Genomic DNA, 13,092 nt, shown 5'->3' with positions numbered 1-13,092 from the left:
AATATTTTAATATTCTATCCCAACCTGAACATCCCAATAAGCTGTGCTTACTTGATGATGTGTGTAACGCGTTATTTGAAACACGTCCATCCTGTGTTCCTACATTTCTTTTAAGAGTTCGCCCTGTCATTGAGGAACTTTCCCTCTCTGATATGCACCCCAAGCAGTACAGAATTTTGAAATCCCACCTTGGGAAAATGCACGGATTCAGCTTCTTGATGTTTTTAAGTATCATGTGAAGGCAAGCACTAACGAGATTATTTACAGACAACTCTTTGCTGAGCACAGGGACAAATATAGCAGTTATCTTCCAGTTTATACAGATGGATCCAAGTCAAAAGATCATGTCGGGATGGCATTTGTAATTGAAGACCACATGGAGGGCAGACGCTTGCACCATGCTTTCTCTGTCTTAACATCCGAACTAACTGCGATATATTATAGTCTTTTGTACATCTCAAGGCTCTGCTACAAAAAGTTTATAGTTTATACAGATTCGTATAGTGCTCTTAAATCATTAGAAGCTTTTCCTAATACCCAAAATCCAGTAATAGTGGATATTCTCAAATTACATATAAACTTAATGAATCGTGGATATGAAATCCTGTACTGCTGGGTTCCCGGGCATGTGGGAATAAAAGGGAATCAGCTGGCAGATATCACAGCAAAATGTGCTGTTGAACTGTCCAGTCGTCTCATCCCTTTTGCATACATCTGTTGTGTTGTGAAACAGAAGATCCGAAAAAAATGGCAGCACCTTTGGGATGTTCAGCTTCAAAATAAATTAAGACATGTAAAAAAACCTTGAATTGAGCACTGGGAATTAACCAAAAATCGTAAGGAGGAAGTTCTTTTGACTCGGCTCAGAATTGGTCACACTAGAGTGACACATAGCTACCTTTTAAAAGCTGAAAATGAGCCTGTTTGTTTTAACTGTAATGTTTGTTTATCTGTTCGTCATATTTTAATTGAGTGTCCATGTTTTAAAAGGCTTCGCCAGAAATATTTTAATAGCTGTGACTTGCCTCTCGACCGTTTAATCGGAAGAGAGGCCAATTGTGGTTTGTTTTATTATTTGAAAGAGACTGGCTTTTATTACCAAATGTAATTTGTTTTGAAGACTGTGTTTTGAATTTTAATATGTGCTTTTAATTTATTTTTATATGACTTCATCCTCTGGATTTGGTACATTTGTGTACTTGTTTATTTATTGAATTTTAATGCCATCAATTGTAATCATCCCATCTCGTGTTTGGCGCGCTATAATCATCTTTGGTTTTTGCGCCATAATCTCTCACTCACTCACTCACTGTGGTGGTCGATAAAATAGCTTAAGACGTTACAGTGTATAATGGGCGATCGTCCAAACTAATGTACAGGTATTGCGGCTTGTATCTATGGTTAATCATGTCGGATAAGAACAATTTCTTTTGGAACAGCAGATCTTGCTTCTGATGTTTCCATCAATGTGTTTGCATGCTCTTGTCTGTATCTAAAGACATCCTACACATATTAATATCAGGCATTCCACCAAAGTACTTCTGCTCGATTGCAAACATTTTGCTGGAAACTTAAAAATGGCTCGGCAAGTTTTTCAAGATTCCTTTCCAGATAAGGTAATCACTTTCAAAAAAGTGTTAGTTGCAGCGGAACCAAGCAGTTTCAGATTCTATCCTCCTGAGAAATGTATATTAAAAATCAATACTTGAACTAAATTTCCAGTGGAGAGCGCTTTCACTCAATCATTTGAGTTCCTTTGGTGATTAAGTATATTTTGAGCTGTGTGTATTGGCCCTTTTTGTTACGTTTTGGTAAGCAGTAATACGAGATACATATTTATAAAAACTGTGGCCCGATCATACATGAACCGCCTTATAATTAAATGACAATTTTCGTTCTTCTAACAGCGGAAAGATCATTTCCAGAGCTAACAGTTTGTTGTAAGTTGTGCACTTGCTTGATGAAATTTTGTAGAATACTTAAACGCATGTAAACTTTCAATAGTTAGATAAGACATGCGGTTGGTAGGCTTTCAACCTATCAACCACTTACCCCACCTCACATTCGAGTTCTAATTCATAAACGTTTCTCAAGCTAGATGAATCTGAGACTTTTAATATATTTCCAATATTTAATTGCTCGATGCTAACTTGTTATTATTAAATTTAACAATATTTTCACCCTTGGAAGCTTCCAATTAATAAACACACTTATTTTCATAACATTTTAAAAGCCTAATTGCATATTAAATAATCTTTCTTAAATTATACTTTTAATTTTGCATATTAGTGCTTTTATCTATATGAAAGAAATAATAATTTCTAGAAAATAACAAGTAAATATATGTACTAGAATAGTTGCTACATATCATGAGCATGAATTGCACACAATACAGGGCTTTAAAAAAGGATTCAACGGTTTTCAAAACGCTGCATTTTATAAAGTATTGCAAATTTTAAAAAAAATTACATGAATTAAAGCAAAAATCTATCATAATTTAATCATGATACTATAAATGTTTAAAGTGTGTTCCTTGTGCTACAAGGCATTCATCTAAGTATGAATTTTGATTTTGACTACATGTCTTGTAAATTTCTGCTCTGATGGTCATTAGAGCAAGTGACAGGTTCAGCAAGTGAACTGTTGCAATACTTCTAGTAGAAGAGACACAAACAATTAATCTTAACGTCACCCTAACGGAAAAAAAAATTCACTAGGCGTAATGTCGGGTGACTGCAATGACTATACGCTTTCTTCACCATCAAAATCAATCAAATGATATGGGAACTCAGATATCTATACATTTCATTGTGCCAATAAGATGCAGTCCCATCTTGTGGAATTCAAAATTTTCTATTTCATCTTTCATTTGAAACATAACCACGATTTCATGGTAACAAAATGTAACCTCCTCATCATTCAGTGTACACCAAAAGCAAAGTGACCCCATACACTTTGAAAAATGGCTGAGATGACGTTTAGTTCTTATTTCTGTTCCTAATGGAATATGAGAATTGTTTCATGCCCTGTATCTGAATATTGCTTCAAATTCAGTTTACTATTCTGTACAAAAGAAACGTCTTTTCGTTACTATCAAATTCATTGTCTTCCAGTGCATCTTGCATGCGAATGTAAAATTTGTTTCGTTAATATATCTATCTGGCTATAATTGTTGGAAAATCTGCAAAGAACATGATTTAAGCTAAAATAGCCGCAATAGCAAGCTGTGAAACCATAATTTATTCACGTGTAAACTCTCTGTAACTTTCCGCACTGTCTCTTAGAAATGCCTGGCCATCTAAGGATCTTGTCTGTATACATTCTGTATACATACATATTATGTCTGTATACATTATTGTCGGTTCATCGACAGTTCAAGAATTGGTGGATCTCTAACTTGTTGCACACTAAAAATTGATAAACATTAAATTAAAATATAGAATACTTTCTTTGCTAAACTTCTTATTTTAATAATAGAACACTTATATTTTACACGATTTGTATTACATATAAGAAATCTGCTCACTCTGGTTTTGAAATATATTTTCTTTCGTTGCGTGAACTATAAATATCTGTGCATATTGCAAGTTATAAGATTTGATAACCTGATTTTCATCAACCGCAGAGTCAAGCGGGCTTGTTAATTATAATTTGCCCTTGCTCGAGTCAAAATTAGTGCTAATGCGAAATGTCATACGGTTCTAGTTACGACTGATATCTTTTGATGGCTCTGACATCAAAAGATGGTTTTTCAAACCATACGATTTCACCTGGTTGAAGGCTGCTTGATAATGCAAACTATTGCAAGTAATTTTCTAACCTCTATAAAGTTTTCTGTATGGGAGGATTTACATCCAGTCTCACCAGCAAGAAAATAAATAAATTATTTCTTTCCATATCAGCTTTAAATTCTCTCCTTCTATCACAATGTAAATATTGTTTTAAAAATGTGAACCAAAGACAGAAAAACTCATAATGACTAACTCACTATGCACCTACTTCTAGTTGGATTTAAGCCTACCAGCGCCCGAACTCTGAAGTAGCAGAGTATTGGTAGCTTGGCCCAAGGTTTGAATCCTAGCGAACCGGGCTGGCTATACAGGCGTTTTCGTGGTTTTCACAATATTTAATGTGGATACTAGCAAGGTTTCCTTAGAAAGTTCTCCATGAAGGCATGCTTCCGTTTAGGCAGGTACCCCTAGAGCGCTTTGTCGTCATAAGAAATAAATGATAAATAAAATATTTGGCTTCTAGCATAATTAATGACTTTTTACATGTACTTGTTATATGACACTTCTTTGCTATATTAGATAAATTTAGTATTGTGAAATAATTTCTCTTCATTACAAGCATGCTATAATGCAAAAACTCTAAATAGGTCTTTTTTGTGGCTAAATTAATTCGGAAGCATGTAAAACAGGTAGGCTGTTATTTTATAATGTTTGCGAATTAGTTCAGCTACGTATATTTAAATTAACCAAGAATTTGTGTGCTTTATAAAAAGATCTGTAACTTTATTTATTTGTTAAACATGAAGTTTTTCTCTTGAAAAACTAGAAACGAGGGGTACCTACCTTTATTTAAAAAGTCTTCCGAAAAAGAAAAAAATCGTTTACCTTTTCCTTTGAAAAAAAAACGTTTTCAGTTTAAACGCCCATAAGACTGATCTACGAAAATTTATTTTCATCACTTCTGTTTACATATGTTACGTTAAAAATATTTAAGGGTGTTTATTATGTGATAAAATATTAAAAAAGGAGTAAAGTACTAAATTTATTTAGGAAACTAGGAATATACATTAGTAAGACTATGCAAAAATGAAAAGGAATAAAGAAAGCATTCGTATTAGAAAAAATTAAAATGAGCTGACAACGAGAATAAGAAGAAAGAGAGATCAATTAGAAAAATGAGAAAATTTTTAGTCTGACAAATAAAATATTTTCTAAAGTTGGAATTTAATTTAATTATGTTTTAAACATCTTTTTGCTACCAACAAAATTCATCTTGAATTAATACATCTTCACACACAGGGCAGAAGTTATGAGCATATTCATTACTTCAATTAAAGAAAAAGGGAATAAATCGTTTAATTGAATTTAAAAAACCTTATATGTAGTGCACTTTAATGAGCATAAATCATACTTTTTAAAATATTTATTTAAAGCAGCGTAAGAGGATTGAAGGGAGAACTTTTTGTCCATAAGCTGAGATTTATTTTAAGAACTATAAAATCCTATTTTCCGAGATGTAACACGAGAGAACATGAAATTAAATAAATTTCTTCTATGCTCCTCTTGTGTATGAAAGATAAAGTATCTAATGGGAATATGTCAAAGTTTAAATTCTGGTAGTTGATAAAATTTAATTTTTGTGCTTAATTTCAATAGTTTTAGAATTTCAGTTTCAGTTTTCAATAGTAGTAGTATTCAGTACTTTTATTGTATGCGTTTCAGTAGAAGTGAAGACTACTTTTATTCAAAGATATTTAATGAATTTAAGTTCCGCATTATCCGATGAAATCTTGCAAGTATGATTTATCTTGTAGTTCATTAAACTGTTGATGGTTATCGACGAGCTCTGCTTCGTATTCCATTTAGTACCGCAATGGGCGCAAACCAACACAGCTTGAATTACAAATTTACATCTGACATATATTGCGCATATTTTAAACGAAATAATTGCTTAAGTTAGCAACCATCGAAGGCTTAAACTTTCCTTGTAATACTGAACCGAGAGCACAGAAATCCCACGTAGCATTTCTCATACTTCAATTCACTGTTTAAAAAAAAAAGACCTAAATATCATGGAAAAATCACTTTCTCAAAATACGTAGAAAGAATCGATTACACCTTTTGACATCTGGATGCTGAGATCAATAACTAAAACTTCGTAAAAGAAGCGAAGAATGTTTTAAACTAAACTAAAGAGGCCATTTTAAGAAAATCCGAAATAATAAAAATAGTGAAGTAATTTTCTTTTCTTTAGGCCTAATTTATTTTTAAATTTCATTTGCAAGACGCCATTACTTTCGAAAAAATAATAACACATAATTTGTAGGTAAAAATCAACTTTCATATTGCTTTGGGTTTATAGAATTCAAAGCTGGTATAATGTATAGTATATATTGGCGAAACCATTTACATTCCTGTTTTTTTCTTATTGCTTATTACTATAGGTCTTTCTTTTATATGAGTGTTCAGTTATCTAAAGTAAAATCGATATAATCGACCCACATTATCTCGGATAGTCGAGATAATATTGTACACTTATTTTTTATGCATTACTGCATTCGTCATATATTTTCACATGCATGTCTGTACTTTTTTCCATACAGTAAAAAAAAATAATTTAATGTCCTTCTTTCGATAACATCTAATATGTTATTAAAAATGACATTTAAACGGAGCAATGACAATACGTAACTATTCAATAAATGAAAGACGCTCCGCATTACTTCTGTAACACCAATAGAATAAGAAAAGATTTCGATTCTGAGATTAATGTGGCTTTATTTATTTAATTATAGCAAAGTATTCGAGAACAAAGTACTTTAGGCATAGTACTCAATACTCACAGCGAGTGAAAAGATTAAAAAAAATCGATATTTTATTGCGTTTTCCAAGGAAAGGGTTTTATCCACAGACCTAGGATTCGCATTCTAGAAAATATATCGTCAAGAATGAAATACGGTCACATACGCAACTCGTAGCATTATTTGCAGAATTAAAAAAGTTTTTAAAGAAATAAAGTTTTGAATAATTCTTAAATTATGATTCTAAATTAGTAGTAAAAACTACATAAGACTATTTTTGAAAAATTTAAATTAATTGTGTGAAAATGCATTCGATGTATAAAAAATGTAGCAATATTATAAATTAAAACACTCTTCACAGTATTATATCGCATTCATATCTTGAATAATATGAAATGAAAAAAATTACCAATCTCAAAATTATCGTTTAAGAAGTCAGTTAGAATTTTAATTGGTTTGCATATACAGCTTCTCAAGGAAGGCGATAAGTTATATATTTCGACTACATAAAATTTATAAAAATCCCAAGTTTAGAAATTAACGTAAAATTAACGGCATGTTAATATGTTCTTATATACAATGTGAACTGTTATGTCAAATGTTAAGAAATACCGTGATATGGTAAAAGTGAAAGTAATGTTAAAATTTTTTTTTATTCCTGTGACTGTAAAAAGACTAAATCATGGTGAATATGTGTTAAAGGTTGAATGAATGTAGTTAGGCTCTCTGACGCTACACTTCAGAGTTAGCCATTTTCAGAATAGTACCTCAAGGTTTAGAGTTGAAGTTAGGGTGTGTTACGAGGTCTTGGTATGTTGAATTTTTAACACGTTAGTGCTTTGATTGTAGGAGGAAGTGTTGAACACATAGACATAAACACATTCGTGTTTGGTGTTCTTTTACAACACATGTCAGAGAGCACGGGGAGAGATAATTAAAATAGTCATGAATGAAATAAGAATGTTAAGAGAAATATAATTATACATGTTACTTGCCATTTCATTGTGTAACATTTCATTAAACTAGTTTTCCTTCCAGATCTCTGGAAGGAACCAGATTTGAATAAAAGCTCCAGTTTAGATGCAGTACAGATGAAAAAATTGCGTGTCCTGGGAGCTGCTACTGTAAAAACAAATTTCTTTCTTTTAAATTTCTAGTTTCGAGCGAAAAATGTTTGTAAAAGATTGGCCTCGCGTTAGATTCTAGAGCTAAAATTTTTCAACAACGTCGTTTTAGACCTCAGTTTCAAACTAATTAACTCTGGCGGGAAGTATGTAAGGATCTTAAGTTTTACTAACGTTTATTTTATTTTAAATCTTTACTATCACTTCTTATTTTCTACTTCCGGCCAGAATTATAAGCGTTAACGTATTTATGCAAAGTTTGTCTGGCGAACGCCAAGTATTTAAGTTGTGTCTTTTTGCCAAGCGAGAGAGAGGAAGCAGTTAGTCGAAGCAGGCCGCTTACCTTAGAAGTTTTACTCAGTTGCTGGTTGCCTTCCAGGCCAGAGGTTTATTCCTCTTGATAACTTTAAACGTATTGTAGTGTTCACAGTTCTCTGTACTACATACGGCTTCCTGTTAATATAAGGCCAATCTTCCACGTTTATTATTTTAAAGTTAAATTAGAGTTTAGTTTTATTTTTATATTTTTACGTTTAGACCACAAGTAGTGGGTCTTTGTATTCCAAAGTACGGAAGTTATTGTAAATAGAGAAAAAATAAAGAGTTTTGTATACCCTTCTTGTGTATCCTGTCTACTTCCCACAGTTATTGAACATAACTTTAGTAAGCTCTCTGTTCCGAGTCAGGTCCTTGCATGTTCCCGAAGAAAGCAAGACGGAACATGGAACCTGATAGTGGCGCCCAACGAAGAAGAATAACCATGGCCGAGTTTCAAGAAGAACCTGTGCTGCCTGCAGAAGCGGCTCAGAATCCAGAAATGCCAGCTGCCGCCCTGGAAAGATTTGGTTACATCGTCCAGACCATGCGCGCTTCGATGAAACCAGAAGCAACATTTAATGGAAACTCACCGGTAACCAGTTTTTTGAAAAAATTGGATGACCACTTCATGCTCTACCCCGTGCACGAATTTCAAAAAGTTACCCTAGCTACCAGAGCTTTGAGGGGCCAAGCGCTTAACTGGTTCAAGTGTATAGGCAGAAGTCTCTTGGGTCACGCAGGAAGTCCCACCTATACTTACGAGAATTTCAAGACTGCCCTAGTAAAACCTTCCCTGTTGTAAGGGATCGTGCGAAATTAGAAACGGAACTTTTTAGTATATATCAGCAAAAAATCGAAAATCTCTCAAGCTTTATTTTCAGAAAAATTCACGTCTTCAAACTCTTGTATGGAAACCGTCCGGATCCTGAGATAATTCAAGTGATTTTGCCGAGGTTACTGCCCCATGTGCAAGACTTTATTGAATTAAGAAATCCGACTACACTGGAAAAGTTATTTGAGCTAGCAATCCAGTTTGAAAGTAGAAGAACGGCGGACATTGAAAGAAGACGCCAATATCAACAGCGAAACCAATTTGGTGCGCCAAGACTACAGCAAACTCAAGCACACGGCTACGGAAGCAAAGCGAATCAGTGGGCAAGGAAACCCGAGCATTCAAAAACAGCCGGCGAACGTCGACAGTTCAATAGCAATCCAGGAAAAAAGTCTCAAGGCCAGTGGAAAAAGAAGGAACGCGCGGAAATGAAAAATAATTTAAACTAAAACGGATTTCTGCTGACGAGAGGGTGCGGAAATCCGAAGGCCACGAAAACCCCTCTTCCTTCAAGTTAAATACAGTAATGGTGAAAAATTTGACTCTTACGAAGATTGAAGTGTTGGTGAATAATATCCCAGCCACCGCACTCCTGGATACAGGCGCGCAGTGTTCCTGTGTGGCAGAAGATTTTCTTAGGAAGTATTTTCGGAAATACCGCATATATAATTCGGATAATACGACAGTGTTAGCGGCGCAAGGAGAAAAATGCAAGTGTATAGGTAAATTACCGCTGTATGTCCGTATCAAGGACGAACAAGTAAAGGTGATGTTTTTCATAGTAAAGAATCTGCAAGCACATATTATTTTAGGAATAGATTTTTTTTCAGAGGCACAAGCAACGATGGATTTTAATGAAGCGTCTCTTAAGCTGACAATGAAACGAGTTCGTAGAGAAAAGGCTGAACCGCCGATGTTAAATCTTGACCACCTGCCTAATGAAGAACAGCGAAGAATCCGACAAGTGGTAAGTGAATTTGCTTCGTTATTTAGTGATATTCCAGGATTTACTCAGGTTACTAACCATAGTATTGACACCGGAGATTCAATGCCAGTTCGCCACAAAGCATACCGGTATGATAAGAATAAGGAAAAAATTATAGAATGGCATATCACCGATATGCTACGTAAAACGATCATAACGCCCATCTCAAGTAGTTATGCTAGCCCGGTGGTTTTATGTAAGAAAAATAATGACTATCCTTTGACACATCCAAAAAGGTGGAGATTCGCAATTGACTAACGTAAATTAAATTCCATAATTAATATCCGGTATATCCGTTACCTATTATTGAAGAAATTCTAAGGAACATAACATCCACCAAATATATGACGACTTTAGACTTAACGACTGGTTATTTTCAAATAGGGGTTAGGCCTGAGGACGTGCCTAAGACTGCTTTTATAACCAAGTCTGGCACTTATGCATTTTTGCGTATGCCGTTTGGCCTTTCAGGGGCGCCGGCAAATTTTCAGCGATGTATGGACATTGTGTTAAGACCTGTTCTTGGAAAGTCCACATTTATTTATTTAGACGATATCATTATTACTAGTGATAATCTCGACCAACATGTACAGGATTTAAGACAGGTGTTTTCTTTATTAAATGAAGCCGCTCTAAAAGTTCATGTGGAAAAGTGCAAATTTGCAGCCCCTGAAATAAAATATTTAGGTTACAAAATATCTCATAAAGGAATCGAGACAGACGAATTAAAAATAATCGCTGTACAAAAGTATCCGACTCCGAACACGGCAAAGAAGCTCTCTTCTTTTCTAGGACTTTGTTCATATTATAGGTCCTTTATAAAAAATTTTGCAGCTGTTGCTGAACCATTGTTAAAATTAAAAAGGAAAAAAGCAAGATTCTCGTGGACGGCCGAAGCCAATAGTGCTTTCGAAAAATTAAAACAAGCATTAACGCAAGCCCCTGTGTTGAAATTTCCTGAAAAGGATGCGAATTTAGAAATTTCAGCGGATGCTTCGGATTATGCGGTAGGAGCGGTACTTTCGCAAAATCAGCAGCCCGTGGCATTTTTTAGCCGAACTTTAAATCAAACACAAAGAAACTATTCCGCGACCGAGAGAGAGGCACTTGCAGTTCTGTTAGCAGTGCAAAAGTTCCGAGTCTATTTTGGAAAGGCGCCAATAACAGTGTACTCTGATCATGCGGCGGTAACTAGATTGTACTCAGGGAAAAACTTATCCCCAAGGTTAATAAGATGGGCACTCAAGCTACAAGAATATAATCTGGTAATCAAGCATACCCCCGGAAAGGAAAATATCGTAGCAGATGCCCTATCCAGAATTAAAATAGATGAAGAAGGTAATACTGTAAATGTGGCAATGCTCACAGCATGTACAATAAATTCCCGAGAAACTGTAATAACCGAACTGGGTAAGGATCCTGAGTTTGGAAGCATTTATGAGTATTTAAAGGATCCTGAAAATTTTAGCCACCAAGATATTGTGGCGATAAGAAATAGGGCGGCCCATTACGAACTAATAGGTGGTTTATTATTCTATACAAAACTACGAATTCCAACAACGAATTTCGACCTGTTATCCCAGCTAGTCTTAGATTAAATATCCTGCAGGAGCTCCATGACAGCCCTTTAGGTTCTCATGCTGGTATTCGAAAAACTATCCAACGCGTACACGAGGCAGTCTATTTTCCTGAACTGCAAAAGTTAACAAGGGCGTATGTCCAGTCCTGCCCAACATGTCAAGCAATTAATTATATTAATTTCCGCCCGGCCGGGTTTCTAAATAGTATTAAATCCGAATTTCCAAATGAAATAATTGGCATCGATTTATTGGGCCCTTTCCCAAAAAGTCAGTTAAATAAAAGTCGCTATCTCCTTGTTATGGTTGATCATTTTAGTAAGTGGACCGAAATTGTTCCCTTAAAACGAGCCTCCGCGAAATTAGTTACTGATTCTATTTTAAATAAATATATTTTAAAATACGGGGCGCCCCTAAAAATTATATCGGATAATGGTCCTCAATTTGTAAGTAATGTATTTGAAGACATGTGCAAAAAACTGGGCATACGTCATTTAAAAATGGTCCCGTATCGGCCGCAATCAAATATAGCGGAACGGGTCAATAGAAATATAGTGAAAATTATCCGTAGTTATGTTAAAAATTTTCATAAAAGCTGGGATAACTATGTCAATGAATTTGCTTTTGCCCTTAGGACAGCAAAACATGATATAACGGGCAAAACTCCTGCTGAGTTATTTTTAGGCAGAAAGATTATAACGCCGTTAGATAAATTATTTTATGTGCAACAAAGAGCCCCAGAATTTAAAATGGGTGATATAGAAAAACTAATTAAAGAAGCAAAGAAGAATACTGAAGTAGCACAGAGAAAACAAAAACTGTATTATGACTTGAAACGACGGGGAGTAACTTATAAAGTAGGGGATGAAGTATTAAAAATTAAGCATTCACTTTCTTCAGCACCAGAAATAAAACTGCCAAATGTTTTCCACGATTTGAAGGACCATATGTCATAGAAAAAATAACTCACGCTGTAGTAGTGTTAAAAGATAGAAATGGTGAAACCTGCTCCGCAAATATTGATCAAATCAATCCCTACTATGATCGTGATAAAATGCAAATATTTACAGATCTTTTGCAGGATCCGGCACGGCAGACACCGCAGGCACAAGCTCCAGAGGTGGAACAACGACAAGTACAAGGGCAAGCCATTAAGAGGCAGGAGCAAGTGAAAAGAAAGTTTCCCCGCGGAAAATTGAAGGTAACAAGAAAAAGAAGCCGTTCCACTGTCCAGAAAAGAGAGCTCACGAACACCCCAAGGACGACGAATGCAAAGAGAGCCAGGAGAAATGACGGCAACTATAACCCGGCTCTAAAACGGAAGATCTACTCATCCGACATGTCTCTCCGCAGCAAATGTCGCCGAACTGCGGAAGGGCCACCAGCGGCGGAGGAAAAGTTGCAAGGAAAATTTGAACGGCCAGCAACGAGGTCCAAGCAGGAACACGAAAGAAGTTTCCCGGTTCCGCCAGGACCAGCTGCCATCAAATGGCCAAGACCACAGGCAGAGGCGAAAAAGAAGGTATTCAAGGGTGACCGAACTGGAAAAAAAAAGAAAGCTTCTAGAGGAAGGCACTGAAGGGCGAGCCCGCACACGAAGGAGGATAAATCAAACAACAATCTACACTACTTTCCAAGACTGGGCTCAGAAAAGAATGTCCGAATATCACAAAGATAATTAAAATTTTATGTTACATTGCAAACTTAAGTTAATCTTTCCTTCT

The 13,092-nt window shown here is 35.3% G+C and overlaps 1 protein-coding gene across 5 annotated transcripts in view; it reads left to right on the top strand.

The window, feature by feature from the left end:
• Positions 1-13,092, top strand: part of LOC118198806 (endothelial cell-selective adhesion molecule-like) — an 847,091-nt gene that overhangs the window by 132,213 nt on the left and 701,786 nt on the right. The window lies entirely within an intron of this gene.

Source organism: Stegodyphus dumicola, chromosome 5, assembly GCF_044657685.1.
Source record: "Stegodyphus dumicola isolate Sdum_Otavi_A_Nest chromosome 5, ASM4465768v1".
Classification (NCBI taxonomy): Eukaryota; Metazoa; Arthropoda; class Arachnida; order Araneae; family Eresidae; genus Stegodyphus; species Stegodyphus dumicola.
Note: the sequence above shows the minus strand (reverse complement) of the source record. Positions and strands in the feature narration are given on the sequence as shown.